The 17,594-nt window shown below is 33.6% G+C and overlaps 1 protein-coding gene across 5 annotated transcripts in view; it reads left to right on the top strand.

Moving 5' to 3' along the window:
• pknox2.L (PBX/knotted 1 homeobox 2 L homeolog) overlaps positions 1 to 17,594 on the top strand; it is a 381,764-nt gene that overhangs the window by 162,537 nt on the left and 201,633 nt on the right. For all 5 annotated transcript variants that reach the window (XM_018225718.2, XM_018225720.2, XM_018225715.2 and 2 more), the window contains one exon: positions 916 to 974. The gene's annotated coding sequence lies outside the window, so the exon portion shown is untranslated. The remainder of the gene's footprint in view (positions 1 to 915; positions 975 to 17,594) is intronic.

Here is a 17,594-nt window from a genome sequence, read left to right as displayed (position 1 = left end):
ATAATTAATATTAATAATAAAAAAAAGTACCTTGTACCTGATAACAACTTAGATATAATGTATCCTTATTGGAGGCAAAACAACCCTGTTATGTTTATTTATGGGCAGATTTCTCAAAGGTTGAATATAGAATTCATGTGAATTTTTTTACTCTAATTTGAAAATATATTCACAAATCAAATGGCAGTTTATTTAAGAAAAGTTTGAATGTCTAATATTCAATCGAATAGTCCTGACCCAAAAATTCTAATCAAATTAAAATCGAATTTAAATAGTACCAATCGAGTTTTACTCTGAAAAAAAAACTCGAATGTCAGGAAGGCAATTAATATATTAAAATTGTTCAACAGACTTCTGCCATTGACTTATTAATGAACTCGGCAGGTTTTAGGTGGCGAATATTCTAATTAGAACTGTTTCCATGGTCGAACTGTGATACATCTCACATTCTAATTAAATTTGATTTGGGGGATTAAAATTCTAGTGTGTTAATTTTGACACATAAAAATAATTCGTATTTACTATTCAACCATTAATAAATCTGCCCCAGTAATGTTTAAATTGTTTTTTAAACATTAAGCCTTCTCGCAGGCAAGAATACGAATCGCCAATGGGATCGCTTCGGATTTCCGGTTACCTGAAGTTGCCGCCCCGCAGTAGAATAGATTTGTTGCTGGGTGACTAATCTCCTGTCTACCACCACCCTAATACAGCATGTATTGCTTTTCTCCCGATAACTGAGCTACTTATTGAGTTACCATATAAAAATGTATTGCCTATACCTGCAACTACCTTTCAGTTCTAAATTTGCTTGGCAAAATGCATAGCCTTCCTCTGTTAAACAATATATGTACTCAATTACTTTACTTTTCCTTTATTTGTTTTGTGTTAATTATTTATTATGTTTTATAACAGGTCTGAAGAGTAGCGTTCACTTTCCCTTCTTGAAAAGAACCCTAGCATATCATAGAAAGGTAAGACACTGTTACAGTGCTCAAGAGAAGATCTAATTGATTTTGGGAGACCAATCAATATTTCCCTCACTGAACCTGTTTTAACTGCTCCTACTAACCACCATTCTCTGCTGTGGTTGTAGTCACAACAGGACAACCCAAAAGTGTCCCAGTTCTTCTAATGTTACAGGAAAGCTAGAAAACACATGGAATATGCCCACGTGCATGCCCATTAAGGCTGTGCACAGTGATTCATCTAAAGCTAGTGGTTGCCTGGTCTCAATGCGCTCAACAATAGGGCTCACGTACAATCACAGCCACAAAAGCTGTTGCACTAAGGGCAATGGCACACGTTTAGATTTGTCGCCCATGGGAGACAACGTTCTCAAAAATGCTTTTGCATTGCATAACATTTGGACTAACACATTGACTGTACATATAAATTAAAGATACAGATTAAGATACAGCCCACTGTGAGATATGTCAATAAGCACAACTGACAAGCTTAATTTTAATGCTGAGTGCCAGAAATGACCCAATCCCCACTCTGATAATGTGTCCTAAATGCATTTATTTTTATGCATTTTGCAGCCACAATTGTGAGGATAATTAATTAATTGTTGGGAAAAAAAGGCTAATTGTGTCCACTCTTGTTCTATTGTTCTTTGCACACTGCTCTTGTGTTTATAACTTACTCTTGTTGACTATTGTTTTACCCCACGTGGAGAATAGACTATGTAAGCCTTCAGCTCTGGGTAGTTAAAACAGTTCAGGAGGGAATTACTTTTTTTATGCAGTATTTTGATGAAACATACACATGTCATACTTTAACATTTTCATTTTGACTGTGGCAAAATAATATCCATTGCTCTTATTTGCTTTTACTATGGGCTTGATTTGATAAGATTTGATAATTAGTGAGTTAGATAAATACCATCATCATGCCTAATTTTCTGAAAAAATATATAGCTATGACCTTAAGTGACTATATCTTAAAGAAAAAAAATATATATATATAGATATACATGTTATAATATATATAAAAAAAATATGATTTTGCTATAAATATTGTTCAATCTATTATTACACTTTAATCATTTACAATTTTTTGGAATATTATATCCTTTTTTATGGGATGTTGCACTGCTAGAAATATGGTTTAGACCTCTGTGGAATTCAGTTTTATTTTTGGGTTTCTATTAAAAAGTTGAATGGAATGGAATGCTTGCATATCACTTAATACCACCTCTCTATAATGGACCTGTTCAAGAGCAGAAAATAAAATATAACTGACAGAATATCAGAATGTGAAAGAAATGTTTAGCAAGAAATAGTATATTTTCTTCCCAAGCTGTTTGTCGGCTATTTAATATACTGTATACTTTCAAAGGTGTGGGGATATACCAGTTTTGGGATCACATACATGAAAATACTAAAATATGACAATGAAAAAAAGCAGTTGCTTGAACTTATATAAACTGTGAATTCAACTTGCTATGTAAATTTATCAAATGGGAAAGTCCAGCTATCCACTTAATTAAAAGTACCCACCTAATTAAAAGTAATGCTAGCAAATGTTTTCGTATTTATACTTTAAATTGAATGGAGTAATGAACCCTTTATTGAAGATGAAAGGTTGAGTGAGGTCCGGTATTACCATGATATGGCCAGCTGCTTAGTGTCATCATCTTTAAAATACAGGTCTTTGAAGGGATATTTAATGGGATAATGTTTAATCTTTCATTGAAAATTTGATTTCAGTTTTTGTTTTTAAAGTTATTAAGGGAATATATATTTGTTTCTAATTCTTGCAAGTCATGGGGTTCTAGCTGAGTGTATCACATACAATTTAATTAGTCATACATGATATGATTGGCTATGCTGCCCAGCCATCTGGGCATATATGTTGATTCAAGTTCCGTCAAATTCGATTTGAATTCGATTTAAGTTTTCGGGTTGGTAATATGAGTTGGAGTTTTAGACGTTCAAGTTCTTTTTAAATAAGATACTATTCGAGTTACTCGACCTTTGATAAATATGCCCCTAAATACAGTATATAAGGGTGCAGAACAGAGCAGAAAGACCCATGTTTACCTTATTAATACAGCACTGTGTGCAACACTGTATTCATGATGGGTGCGTAGATCTAGGAACAAAGATGTCCTCTCTCCCACCCCCATGAGTGCTGCCTTAGTGCTCTAGAACTTGAGTCCAGGACATGCTTGAACATGGACTCTAGTTTCAGTGAGATTAAAACAGAATTACATATCTAAAAGTATAGCTATTCCCATATTTTCGTGGAAATTTACAGGCAATACAATACAATAAAACAAATATTTCCCTTGCTACTGTCATTCGCTGAACCGTGAAATCATTTTCACGAAATACAAATATTTTCTATTTTGAAAATAGTGTACCTTTAATATGGATGCCTGCTAGTACATTCTCAAGCTTTTGAGTATGCTCAGGACCTGAAGCAGGAACATAACCATGCCTTTGATTTACTTGCTAGCTCATCATAAAAACTACAAAAATGATGTTGCAAGATCACTGCTAGTTTGTAAAGTGTGGACTTATCTTAAAAATCCTACGCTTGCTTAGATTACTAGACTATTAAAATCAAGTTTTATCAGATAACTGGAAAGGAATTTAATATCACTGTAAGGTTTAAAAAGCAGGTGACGTAATATAAAATAAAACATCATACTGGGCTGGCATATATTCTTCAGAAACTTGATATACTAATAATATACTTATATTTAATATTAGTATATTAATATTCTTCAGAATCTTGATCTCTGAATATGGCTTATATGTATTGTACCTGTTATCCAGAATGCTTGGGACCTGGGGCTTTCTGAATAAGGGGTGTTTACGTAATCTTGATCTCCATGCCTTAAATCTACTAAAAAGTATTTTAAACATTAAGGGGGTTATTTATCAAAATCCAAATTTTTCTGATTTTTTTAAATAAAAAATCCAACAAAACTAGAATCCATGATGTGACCTTATTTATTATTAAAAAAGCACAATGTCATTGAACCTGGGGAAAACTCAAGAAAATCGAGCAAAAACTCAAATCATACAATTTTTTGGAGTTTTTCCTGAATTGCTTAATTTTTCAGATTTTTGCACGAAAAGCCAGAAATAGATGGATTTTCAGGCTAAATCCAGCACAGAACACAGAAACTTCCAAATAGGATAGGGACCTCTCCCATTGACTTATATACAACCTTGGCAGGTCTGAGATGGCGGAATTTTCAGATTCAGACTTTTTGCAGCATCAGATTTTAATAAATCCCGAAAAATTTGAGTTTTAAAAAAAACTCAAAACATTCAGGTTTTGCACTAAGAAGCCCAACCAGACTTTATTAAATAACCCCCTAAATAAACCCAATAAGATTGTTTGTAAGGAGTATTGATATCATAGTTTGGACCACATACGAGATACTATTGTATTTATTGCAGAAAAAAGCAAATCATTTTTAAAAATTGTAATTATTTGATGAAAATGGAGTCTACCAGAGATGGCCCTCCCATAATTCCGGATAAAGGGATAAAGGGTTTCTGGATAACGGATCCCATACCTGTGTTTGGTATTACAGTATGTCTTTAAACAATATGATCAAATTCAAAATCATACCAAAGGGTTTTTAGATGAGATATGCCAGTGTAACAAATCATTTATACTTTTGAATCTATATTTGAAGCAAGCTAAATATTGTATTGATTACATAGTTTTATGGCCAAGGTTGTCTTAGTAGTTTTTACTTTACAAGCCAAGTAAATTGCAGCTTATTTTCTGCTCTCAGTCTTGAAGGTAGTGGAGGCAGGAGCTTCAAAAGTAGAAATTGCCAGGATATTTACATGCAAGATACAACATTAATATTGATGCGCTGTCATGTTATTAGGTACTGCATTTTTTCATAATGCCAGCAGCATATAAATACCATTACAGCGTAATTAGTGAGCACCAAGCTGGGTTCTGATTAAGGCAATGTTTGTGAAGTATCACCTACTTTTTTTCATTATTCCTCAAGTCAATCAAAAAAATAATCGTAAGGGGTGATTTCATTTTCACATGTAATGCTTCTCTGAGATTTTTAATAAGCACAAGGATTTGTTTTCTTGCTGTTTTCCTGGCTGGTCTCTGGTAGGAAAAAAATGATTGTTAATCATTTGTTGAATTGTGGGAGATAATTAGCAATACTAAATAAAAATGAACATGGTTTTATATGGCATAGGGTAAAATATAAGTATATAAAAGTATAAATGATTTTGCTATTATGTTGATTTGGCTGTTTACTGTCCTAAATTTACATTTTAGTTCAGCTTCACTCATAGCCAGGTTCTTGGGTGTTAGTGGAAAAAGTTCTTTCAGACTACAAGTAGACTGTTGCGAAATGCCTTACATTTGTATAATGGTTAGTCTGGCTTCAGTGCTGTTGCACTAGTAGTATCAACAACTGAATCAGACTATCGTTAGATCTCATTTAATTAGTTATACAGTTATACTATCTACTGCCTATCTGTCTAAGGAAATACAATATTTTAATCACATGCCAAAATGGGGCAAATAAATTATTATTTATAAATCAAGAAAGCATTGTATAATGAATTTGTAATAACATAATGCATTAAAATGTGCTACAAAGGTATTGTACAAAATACAGTAATATTGCTCAACTGATACTATCACAGTTTTGCATTTAAATTGTGTCTTCTTATGGTATAATATTAATAACAATAAAATTAACAATTGTGTATACAAAAGGACATAAAGAGGCAATGAAATGAAAGAAGTTCAATGTGTCTTGTTGCTAGAATACTGGAAACAAATTGTAGCTCAACACATTTTTTGTATAAAGCAGGGGATATTTTGTATCAGTTTTTAACATTTTGTTGCCTTTAAACGACAACAGATTTTGGGGGTTATTTATCAAACTTTGAATTTATCTAAATATTTTCTGCTAAAAACTCAAATCCGCTCGGATTTTCCCGCAAATTTGCTTAGCAGGATTTTCAAGTTTTTTTCAGATTTTTCATCCGATTTTCAGGATTTATTCGGATTTTTCATCTGATTTTTACCCGAAAACTCTTTTTTGCTGTGCACATCAAAAAATCATTGGGACTTCTCCCATTGACTTATATGCAACCTCAACAGGTCTGAGATGCTGGATTTTTTGATTTTGAATTTTCCATCCTAAGGGTTTAATACTTTCTGGAAAGTTTGTGATCTTCTAAAAGTCTGATTTTATAAAAAAAATCTCTAGAATTTTTTGTGATTTTTGCATTCGTAGTTTAGTAAATAACCCCCTTTATGTCAAGCCTATCCCATATTTTAATTTCACTGAGAATTCTTCTGCATAACAAAAAAGGACTGAGAGACAGATTTATCAAATATTGAGTTGGTATTTCTGGCCTGGATTTTCCTAAATCAATTTAGCTTGCTTATTGATTTGATAAATAGTGATTTTTTATTGTCTGATCAACCATAACCCCATAATAATGCTAGGCCTTAATATATAGTTGTCATGTTCGGCTCTTTTGTCATTGGTAACAATAACTTTATTTTGCTTGTATCACTCATTTCATTAATCTATTGATTATGTTTAACCTTAGTTCTTACCATATAGGACCATATGGCAAATCAATTGTTTAAAAACAAAATTGCAGTTAAATAATTACCCTCCAAAAGCGTCAAAGTGAATTCCTATTTTGCCAATATCTTTTTAATCTAGACCCACAGCTCAAACTTTAAGTTTACGACTAATTTCCTTTTGGTGAAACAAATTAATCTATTGCAGAAAACCTCCCTTGCAGCTGTCGAAAAGGGTTTCTTTTCTCATAGTCGTTTACTATTTGTGATAGGGTTGTTAACGGCTTAATTTAGGGATCAGCCTTGCATAAATCGTTTCATATTTTAGGCTTTCTATATTGCTTTACATTTCTTTTCAGATCTCACCCTTGAGGCTTAGAACATTGTTTGGGATATGTCAATACTGTGTCCCTAACCTCTTCGTCATGTCAGTGCTTTGCCTCTGTAGAAAAAGGCTAATCCTTCGCCCACCCAGGACCTGCTGCTACCACTATACATTCAAGTACCTGTTTGTGATATGAAACATGCTACAGGCAAATAATTCATTCCAGATGTTCCGGCTGATTTTTAGGCTGCTTATTTGTTCATGATTCCTCTGGAAGGGGTAGAGTGTGTTTATGTTTTTCTACAACGTAGTTAAATATGGTTTGCTTTACAAAAAATACTGAAATTCTTTGTTTTCTTGGGTATTTTAATATCCAGTTGTGCGTCTATATATGTGTGTGTGTGTGTGTGTGTGTGTGTATATATATATATATATATATATATATATACATATATATACATATATATATATATATCTCTCTATATATATATATATATCTATATATTTATATATATCTATATATATATATATATATATCTATATATATATATATATCTATATATTTATATATATATATATATATATATATATATATATATATATATATATATATATATATATATATATATATATATATATATATATATATATATATATAGATATATATATCTCTGCTACAACAATACTAGCAGGATTTCCATTAAAAAAATTAAAAAATTATTTTTGGATTTTTTTTTTTCGGAAATCCTGTGAGTGCTGCTATAATTGATGCAGTTTTATGTTGAACTATAATATAGTTCAAAGGTCCCTGGTGAGGACCGTAACGTCTATTTAATAAGGACTAATTTTGAAGAACAGGTCCCTGTGTGCGCCAGCATCTACTTGCTTATATATACATATCCTTATATATAATTTTTATATGTAATATAAACTAAGCTTTTCTTGATATAAGTTGTGGGACATATGCACTTAAATGTTTTTTTTAATGAAATCCTGTGAGTGCTGGTTGTTGCAGTTTTATGTTGAGCCAAGGGTGTTTCTGGCCTGAGGCAAGGTGAGTACCTTGCCTGACGCCGGCGACAATTTCGATGCCAGCAACAATTAAACTGACGCCCATTGACTTTAATGTGCATCCAATGTTGTCAATTTTGATGCCTGCGAATTGACGCCGGCGTTAAAATTCGTGTTTTTGCCCATCACTAGTGGCACAAAATATCCATATAATTTTAGCTGAGTTTAAAATACTATATATGGTTTCTTATTAAGTATTATATCATTATAGATATCTTTTAACTGGAATGCATGGGGGTGCAAATTGTGCTTTATTTTAGAGGCATAATTCTACATTGTATGCATAAGGTTCACATTTCTGCCTTCAAACTTGCCGCAATTTCTTTTTTCACACAACATATATTTGTATTCTTATTTCATCCCAATTTTTTAATACAGATGTAGAAGAATTTAGGCACATTTCACAAATTATAGCTCAGTTAGTAGATGTTGGAAGGAGATGAAATTATTCACGCACTATACCAAAGTATAATCTATAAAACATTTCTCTTCATCCTGCTCACAGTTTGTGATGATTTAAGCTTTAAAGTATTTTTATATCTACATCTTTGAAGCAGTAGTATAACATGTCCAATAATATGAATCACTTTTGGAAAGTTTTTTTTTTTACTGAATGATCATGACACATGGGGTATTTTTATTACCATAAGTTTACAAATGGAATATTGCAGCAATGAAATTGCCTGGAATCACAGCAAAGTACTTCCATTATTCTCAGAGGAACATATGGAGCTTACAACAGAGTGATTGCAAACTCAAAACACATAGGGCCGGATTTGGGAGCAGTAATTACCCCTGTGTGCGATATGTAGCATGCTTCCCAATGAGAAACAGGGGAAGTAACTGGATGCATTTTATGCACTTTAATTTTAATAAGAACAATTCACAAATTAAAATGTCTCATGTTCCACTTCCTAAAGGGTGCTAAATTGCTTTTTGTAATTTTAAAATATAGAAGGTCAGTAGATTGAGATGTCAACATACATCTCACCAGAAACTTTATTGCAATCAATACTTTGTTCCCCTGTACAGAAAAAATAATTAAAGCTGTTTGGAGGGGGCATGATGAAGAAGAAGTGTTTGGGAGCTCTTCCATTATAGCATGATGATTAAAGCATAGCCTTTTTTATTTTGCAGTTTCAACAAAGTTTGCACGAAAATCTTTCTTATTTTGTTATGGGACTAAACCTTTTTTAAATATATGACAATGAACATTTGCATTTTTGATTGAGCAAATGCATCAATAATGCTTTCCTAATGTAATAACTTACATACAATTTCTACTATGAATACTATACACACTTTTTTTTACTTGCTGCCATTAAGATGCATAGATGCATAGAAAGCTTGCTCACTGCAGAAAAGAACAATTGTCTTTACTAAGCAGATGTGCCACAGCAGGAAAACTGTATCTACTTTAAGGGCAACAAGCTCACGCCTCGCTTGCATTTCCACTAATGCCAAAACTTCCACTGTTTATATAGCAATAGATTTTCTAAAAGTCCTGGAGGAAACAAATGCAGGCGTGATATTTGTTTCATGGTGGTTTGAACATTATTGTTTCAAAGACACCAAAAAAAACTGTTCTTTACACCTAATCATAATATATGTTTTTATTGTTTTAAGTTCACGCTGAACTTTTCATTGTTTTTGAAGGGAAAAAAAATGCACTGGTATATGAACAGCTAGGACAGATGGGAATGTAATATGCAAAGTAGTGTGATCAGATGGATATTCCTATGTTTTCTGTTCTGTGATGAACGAACATTTTAGGGCACTTCTCAAAATATCAGTTCTCAAATCACTATTATTAATATTTTACAAATTTTATCAGTTTATAATCATTTCCAGTCCCATCTCCTATAAGGTATCAACCAGCAGCCCCAAAATACCAACATTTCCCACAATACAGGAAGAAATGGAAAGGTCTTCTTCATCCGATAACAAAAAACACTGTTACGTGCTTATCTGGTAAAACAAGTTAAAGTATACATGTGTAAAAATGGAAATATACAGTATATATATGTGTGTGTATATATATATATATATATATATATATATATATATATATATATATATATATATATATATATATATATATATATATATATATATATATGTATAAATATTAGGGATGTAGCGAACCGCCGAGTATGTGTTCGCGAACGCCGTTCGCGAACACCGGCAAAAAATGCGAACAGTTCGCGAACTGTTCGCGAACTTCGAACATCCGAAAATCGTTCGAAGGATTTTAATCGTTCGATCGAACGATTTTCGTTCGAATCGAACGAAAATCGTTCGATTTTAGCGGTCGAATGGTCGAACGATTTTGACGCGAACGCCTATTGGCGAACGTCGCGCGACGTTCGCGAACTTGCGGCGGACGCGAACAGTCGAAGTTCGCGCGAACTAGTTCGCCGGTGAACAGTTCGCTACATCCCTAATAAATATATACTTATACATATATACTTTAAGGGGTATATTTATTAAAACTTAAATTATTCAAATTTTTTTATGAAAACAAATCCAACCTCCTCCCATTTTAAATTATTTATCAATAGTTTTTCTCAAAAAAATCTGTGCGACAAAACGTCACAACAAAATTGAGTATCATTTCATATCATACAGCGGTCGCTAGGAAAATTCAGTTTTATTGAGTTTTTGCTGCGAAAACTAATTTTTTTTAGATTATTGTCTGAAAACCCTGAATTTTTCGGATTATCCAGCGCAGATCACAATGTCAACAAACAACTTCTGGGACAGGCTTGAGATTGAGTATTTTTGGATTTTTAGCACCTTTGGTGTATGATAAATCTCTAAAAATTCAAGGGTTTTTTTCCCACTAAAAATTCGAGTTTTGCCTAAAAACATTGACCAGAAAAAATCGAGGTTTAATAAATGGGCTCCTTAGAATACTTGAATTGTTGATGTCAGTGGGGAAACAGACGAACGCACATGTGCAAACAAATGGGTGGAGGGACAGAAGTGAACTAGTGAATGGAAGTGTGAGGAGCACCATCCAAGGGGGACTTGTCCTTGGGGTGCCTGGCTGGCAAATCCAGACATGATTGTTTGACTTCAAAGATAATGAACTATTCTCTATTTGTAATAAAAGGCACAACGTTTGTGGAAGTCAATTGTTTGTTGAAGTCAATGGGCATCAAAATAATTTTGATGCGCAATAATTTTGATGTGAGCAACAATTTTTATATGCTCAACTATTTTGTCCAAATGCATTAAAGTCAATGTGCATCCAAATAATTTAGACGCGTGACAATTTTTATGAGCGTGACAATTTTGATGCGTGCTAATCTTTTTTGTCGCGGAAATTCGATGTGAATAGATGCCTAACGAATTTATTTGCCAATCACTATCCAGGTGCTGTAACTCACAGAAATCAATAAGATGCTTCATTTTATGCAGGAGGCAAGTAAATGTTACCTACTGATTTTTGGCTGTAGGTGACTACATGTTCTAAAAGAAAACTTGTACAATAATAATTAAATTTTTGATTTATTAAATCAGTTATAAATCAAATAATAAATCAAAGAATCCCATTGGTATAAATATGTTTTAATTAACATTTCCTTTATATTGTTTTAAGCGACTTATTGTGTGCTGAACAGAATGCCTGATAGCAATGAGCAATATAAAGTGGGTTCTAACTGTAACAGGAAGAAGTGTGAAAGGTAAAGATGTTTCTCAGTCCATTAGTTTTCTGATATAACCTAGCATACCCATGGCTTGTTGCAAACACAGTGCCTTACAGTATAAACATATATATATTTTACATTTGGCTCTTCTATATGATATCATTTTAAGGCACCTGCAATGTTCAGTGCTTTAGCGTCAGTCACGATTGTGCTGAAAATATATATATATTTATTGTATTATACTGACATGGACTAAAGAATCTTTCTTTTGCTTATGGCTGAAAACATCTCACCTTAGGTGTCAGCTCATATTGCTGTTGCTCGTTGGGTTTTGTGCGTCCGTAGTTACAAATAAAAATGTGTAAATTAAGTGAGAGCAATAACAGTGACTTAACGCAAATGTTGCAGTAAGCCAGACATTTATTTTGGACACAAAGAAATGTGTCTCATGTCGTCATCTTAAGTAAGAGAATTCACTTGCAGTTTCATTACAAGGTGAATACATTTCAACATTTCTCCACGACACCCTTGATATGACCACATAACATTATTTTGAAGCTAACATCTTTTTGAGATAAGCCTTCACGTTAGGAAGTGGCACAAGAGACTGTCCTGTCAGTCCTTTCAACTTGAACAATCATAAAGGAAACCCTGTGTGAGTTAAGGAACTCACATGGGGGTTTTGGGAGCAAAACCTAGTTGGTTGAGGCATTTTTCCCAAGCCCACTTCCTTAAATAAGAAAAAGTTTGGTGGCCTTTGCCAAACTTTTTCTTATTTTAAGAAGGCCCACTTGGGGAAAAATACCTCAAGGTTTTTTTCCTGAAACATGAGTTAAGAGTTATGATTGATTGAGCCAAAGGCTTGTACAATAATAAATCGACTCCATAGCTACACAAGTACTGTAACACTGTACAATCTATTGTGATTGAGCATCTCTTCCTTTTTTGCATTAACTCTAATATGCTGCTTTTATTTATAATGCTCTGGACATGGGTTTTTACTGATAGGCAGTCTCTGTAATTTGGATCACTATATACTGTATATATATATGTGTGTGTGTGTGTTATTTTTAATGTTTTTTGTTTTGCTAGCTATTGTAAGAAGATTATTTTAATTGTTTATCCCCAAATATCTCTCTTTTACTTTGCCTACTAGACAATATTGATTTGGAGAAAACAATAAACCGATCAATGAATTATTTTGACTCTGTTAAGTACTTACATTTTAAACATGTTTTTCCCCAATTAACAAATGTACTACTTAGTCACCTAACCACTTGCCATCTAACATTTGAAGATAACATATTGGGCGTTAGGAACAATAAGGGCATTGCTAGACAAGTAAAACAGACATTCTTGCTCTGCCATTTATTTTCGACTAGTTAAGTGCTGCTTTCAGAGATTTGTTTCAAAGCAGGAAAAAAAAGTGTTGCTGAGGTTTATTTCGACAGCATGTTGAAAAATCAGCAGCCTTTTGACTTCCAGCACTTGAAAGTGAGACTGAGCAGACTGAAGAACTATAATAAAGCAAAGCAGTTTATCCAGAGATTTGTGAGCCTTGTGTCATGTACGAACTAGAAAATGTGTTGATATGCAACTTGGTTTATTGAAGCTACTGCACGACTTAGCAGAAATACAGATGCAGAACTGTGAGTCAGCTAAACTGCAATATGCCAATGAGCTATATTAAGAGTAGAGCCAAAACACTTGCATACACAACTTGTTTTGATTTCACAAATAAGATGGCTCCTCGGATTTTTGACTAGTACGATCCAGACCTGATGGATGCTGAAATAATTTCTGATCAAAGTCCTGCGAGAGTACAGAGTACACAGAAAACAGTGTCCATTAGATCTCATTGGTATCTCCAAAAAAATGGTGCTCTTTAGTGTTGGCCCTATTTTAAAGTTTACCCCTCAAATTTAGACAAGGTTTAAAAGGCCTAAATTTGCAGGTGCTTTATACGTTTTAACTATTTCATTTACATTTCTTCATTGTATCATTTTTATGGTTATCTGGCTGCGAGAGACCCTGACTCTATAAATCAGGCAGCAGTTTAAGTATCAGAATGGAAGCCGGTTTAGGAGTCACCGTGGATACAAAAATAAATAAAATATGTAATATGTTAGTTCAATACACCTAATATCATTGTTAATTAACCCTCTATGTATGTATTAAGAATGCATAAGTATACTATGTTTAATGTTAAATCTCAGTAATGTATTTATTACAGGCATGGGACCTGCTATTCATAATGCTTGGGACCTGGTGTTTTCCAAATAAGAGTCTTTTAGTAATTTAGTAATTGAGTCTACTAAAAATATTTAAGCATTAAAAAAAAAAACCAATAGAATTGTTTTTCCTCCAATAATGATAATTCTATCTCCATTGGGATCAAGTACAAGGTAATGTTTTGTTATTAAAGAGAAAAATGTAATCATTTGAATTATTTGAGTCTATGGGAGATGTCCTTCCTGTAATTTGGAGCTTTCTGGTTAATGGGTTTCCAGAAAAGGAATTATGTATGCATGATGTGCGCATTGTTTATGTCTGTATCAGGCAAAAAGTAGTTTAATTGTTGCAGTCAAGTAGTCAGAAGGTGAAGAAGACAGCAAGGGCTCCTTAGGAGTTGCCATGCGGATGCACTTAAATATTTTTTGTTGGGAATGGGGGTCTTTGGTTTTTCACTTATAAATGAATGAGATACTCATTGGGAAATGTGTATAGTTATTGTGTTCAGCTGACTTGTGTAGATATGGCTGATGAAGATCTCCGTTACCATCTTTAGGACCTGCATATAACAATCTGGCTGTTAGATATGTTAGAGCAGTTTTTCAAAGTTTCATTGAGATTTTATATATGAACAGATATATACCAGTAAAGAAGAGGTAACTTATAAAAAGTCTGTCAAATGTTTAATGACAAGAAAATGTAAATACATGGGAAAAAAATCTTCATGCTCTAATTAACTCTAAACAGATTCTGGTTCTTAAATTTTTTTTTTAACACAATAGCCATGGATCTCCAGTTTCATGTCGGCCTCTTGTTTGCTACAATAACATTTGGCATATTGTACTGTATGCTTGTAAAAGAGCATTCTATTCTTTCACAATGCACAAAGGCCTTGACATTTATGCAAAACAAACATACTGGTAAATCAGCACAAATGGAAAGTCACAAAGTGAAACAGTCTAATACAATTTCCTTTTTAAGATCTAGATAGAGAATACATGTTTTTTTTATACATAGACAGCCAGCTAAATCTTGTAGGCAGAAAATGGGCAATGTCACATAAAAACTGGCATGCCTAGTGTAGATGCATTGCTCTGAACTAGTATACATATTCACCTAGAACTCATATCAAGGCAATATTGTAAATCAATATCTAGATAATATACTTACCAGTGCCGGATTTACATAGTGGGAGCCCCTAGGCCCACTGTCGTTGGTCACCCCTTTACCCTCCCCTTTATTCTTGTAAATTTTCATCATCTAGACCAGAGCAATGGGGATTGGTGCATGGAAAATTTAAAAATTATCTCCTGTGCATCCCCAGTATTTTTGAAGCAATGTGGGTGTGGTTGGGCAACATTCCGCCCCCCTAAAATCCTGCCACCCTAGGCCCGGGCCTAGGTGGCCTTTCCACAAATCCGGGCCTGATACTTACTAAAGTCTTCAATTTGTGGATAAACTTAAATTCCTGTTTAAAATTTCTATCAGAAATTTAAAAGACTAAACAATCCAGATATATGCCATTTCAAATTATATAAACAGGAGTAAAGAAAGCTTAATTAAAATAAATTATAAAGAGCAATAATGTATTAAATCAAAGTCACAAGCTGATATCATCACTGATCTGTACATTGAGGAGACAAAACTACTGCTCAGCAAGCAAATGGCTCAGCATAGGAGGGTGAACTCTACAGGGCAAGACTCAGCTGTCTTTCTACACCTAAAAGACAAGGGACACTCCTTTGAAGATAGCAATGTCCAAATCTTGGATAAAGAAGACCTCTGGTTTGAAAGTGGCATGAAAGAAGCGATTCATGTCAAGGTGGAGAAACCATCCCTGAACCTGCGAAACCACCTGTCTGCTACATACAATGCTGGTCTAACATCTGTACCCCAGTGGTTTCAGAACACTTCACACATCCATTCATGCAACTCTCACAAGTAACACCTGTTTCTAGTAGTTGCAGGACACATTGGTAATCCTATCACTGTAACTACAAAGAATCAACACCTCTGTGAATTTCAGATGTCACCTGTTTGAAGAGTTACAATGTGCCGTTGTGATTGGATTAGTGGAACAGTCTATATGCCGAGAACTTCCCACACCAGTTGAACTGAAGAAGCTGCTCGGATGAGTAGTGAAACGTCTTCAATAATTACTCAGTCCAGTTGTTTTTTGAATTACTTATATTATATATTATTTTTGTACTTTGCAACCCATGTTCAAGTTCATAAATGAACACATACTGGGCCAAAGTTGATGGTGGGGTGCTACTAGCCCCATCTCAAACTTTCTTTCACCACCACCATGCTCGCACTTCACACCCCGGCCACTTGCACCACATGCCACTTGTCTTATAGGAAAGTTGAAAAGTCATTTGTAAATAATTTGTACAATGTATAGTGTGTGCAGTGTGTATTTGTGTTCTGTAATTTGTCTGTATATAAAGGAGTTAAATATACTTGATGGTCAAAATATTTAAATCCTTTCACTCTGAATATTATGTTCAGTTAAAACTACAACAATTAAATGCTGGATTTGCATGCACCACATGATCCTGTTAACGTGTCTAGGCTGAGCTCTTCAGACTATTCAAATTTATCATTTGTAGTTGAAATGCAACTTACAGGAAATAATTAGGACCCTGCTGATTAATTAACTTCAATCAGCGGATACGAAACTATCTTTCTGAGCTTCCTTGCAGTCTTACCTCATTCAACCCCAAGATTTTTCAGTTATATTTTCTATATTTCTATATCTATTTTTAGTGTATAATTTAGGGTCCTCCTTATACACATGTTCATTCTTATGTGGTAGCTTTTATATGTGCTCCACCACTCACACTTGTGTAAAAGTGTCCTAGTCCTATTCAGACTATGCATCATGTATCATAAAAAAGCCACCTGAAAATAGACATTACCCATACAACCTTTCCCATTCATGGGCAATTTTATTTTAGCACAATAATGATTTCAAATCATCAAGTCATTTCACATTTTTCATTAAAAAACAAACATAAGAAAAAAATCACAAAAATAATTGTTTTACCAAAAGTATGAGCCATAGATTTGGATCATTCATTTTGAATATCTTTCACATTGCTCTTGTAAGACGACACCAGAAATCATGCTATTCGAATGTCACATGAACTAACAAAACCAGAAGGCTAATGAAGCCTTGCCAACTAACATAAAACACAACTCACATGTTTGTTTTACAGGACTATCAAAATACATTGCATCATTCTGAATGTTTTACACAAAGGAAGACTTCTAAGGCTCTTAAAGATGTATCATGCAGTAATTATATGAATTTTTATAAATATATCTATACAAATGTCATTATAAATTATAATGTACCCTTAAATTATTTCTTCATCAAACAGTTATTTGTTTTTGACAGATTTATTTTTTAATAAGGTAATAGGGCTCATTAAAGGGCATATAAAGGCAAAACATTTTTTACTTTCTTTAATGAAAAAGAAACCTGTCTCCAAAATACTTTAATTAAAAAATGTGTACTGTTTTTATAAGAAACCTGACTGTATGCAGTGAGAGTCTCCCTTCATTTACTGCTGTGGATAGGAATTGTCAGATGGTCCCTAACTGCTCTGCAGGGAAACAATCATACTTATGAACAGCAGGGGCAGAACTCAAGCAGCTTTGTTTGTCTCCCTGTAGAGCAGTCGGTGACTGTGTAGAGATTTCTATTGGATTTTATTTTTACCTTTACATCCCCTATATTGTTTCCAACTCCAGCT

This window comes from Xenopus laevis, chromosome 7L, assembly GCF_017654675.1.
Source record: "Xenopus laevis strain J_2021 chromosome 7L, Xenopus_laevis_v10.1, whole genome shotgun sequence".
In the NCBI taxonomy this organism is placed as follows: Eukaryota; Metazoa; Chordata; class Amphibia; order Anura; family Pipidae; genus Xenopus; species Xenopus laevis.
Note: the sequence above shows the minus strand (reverse complement) of the source record. Positions and strands in the feature narration are given on the sequence as shown.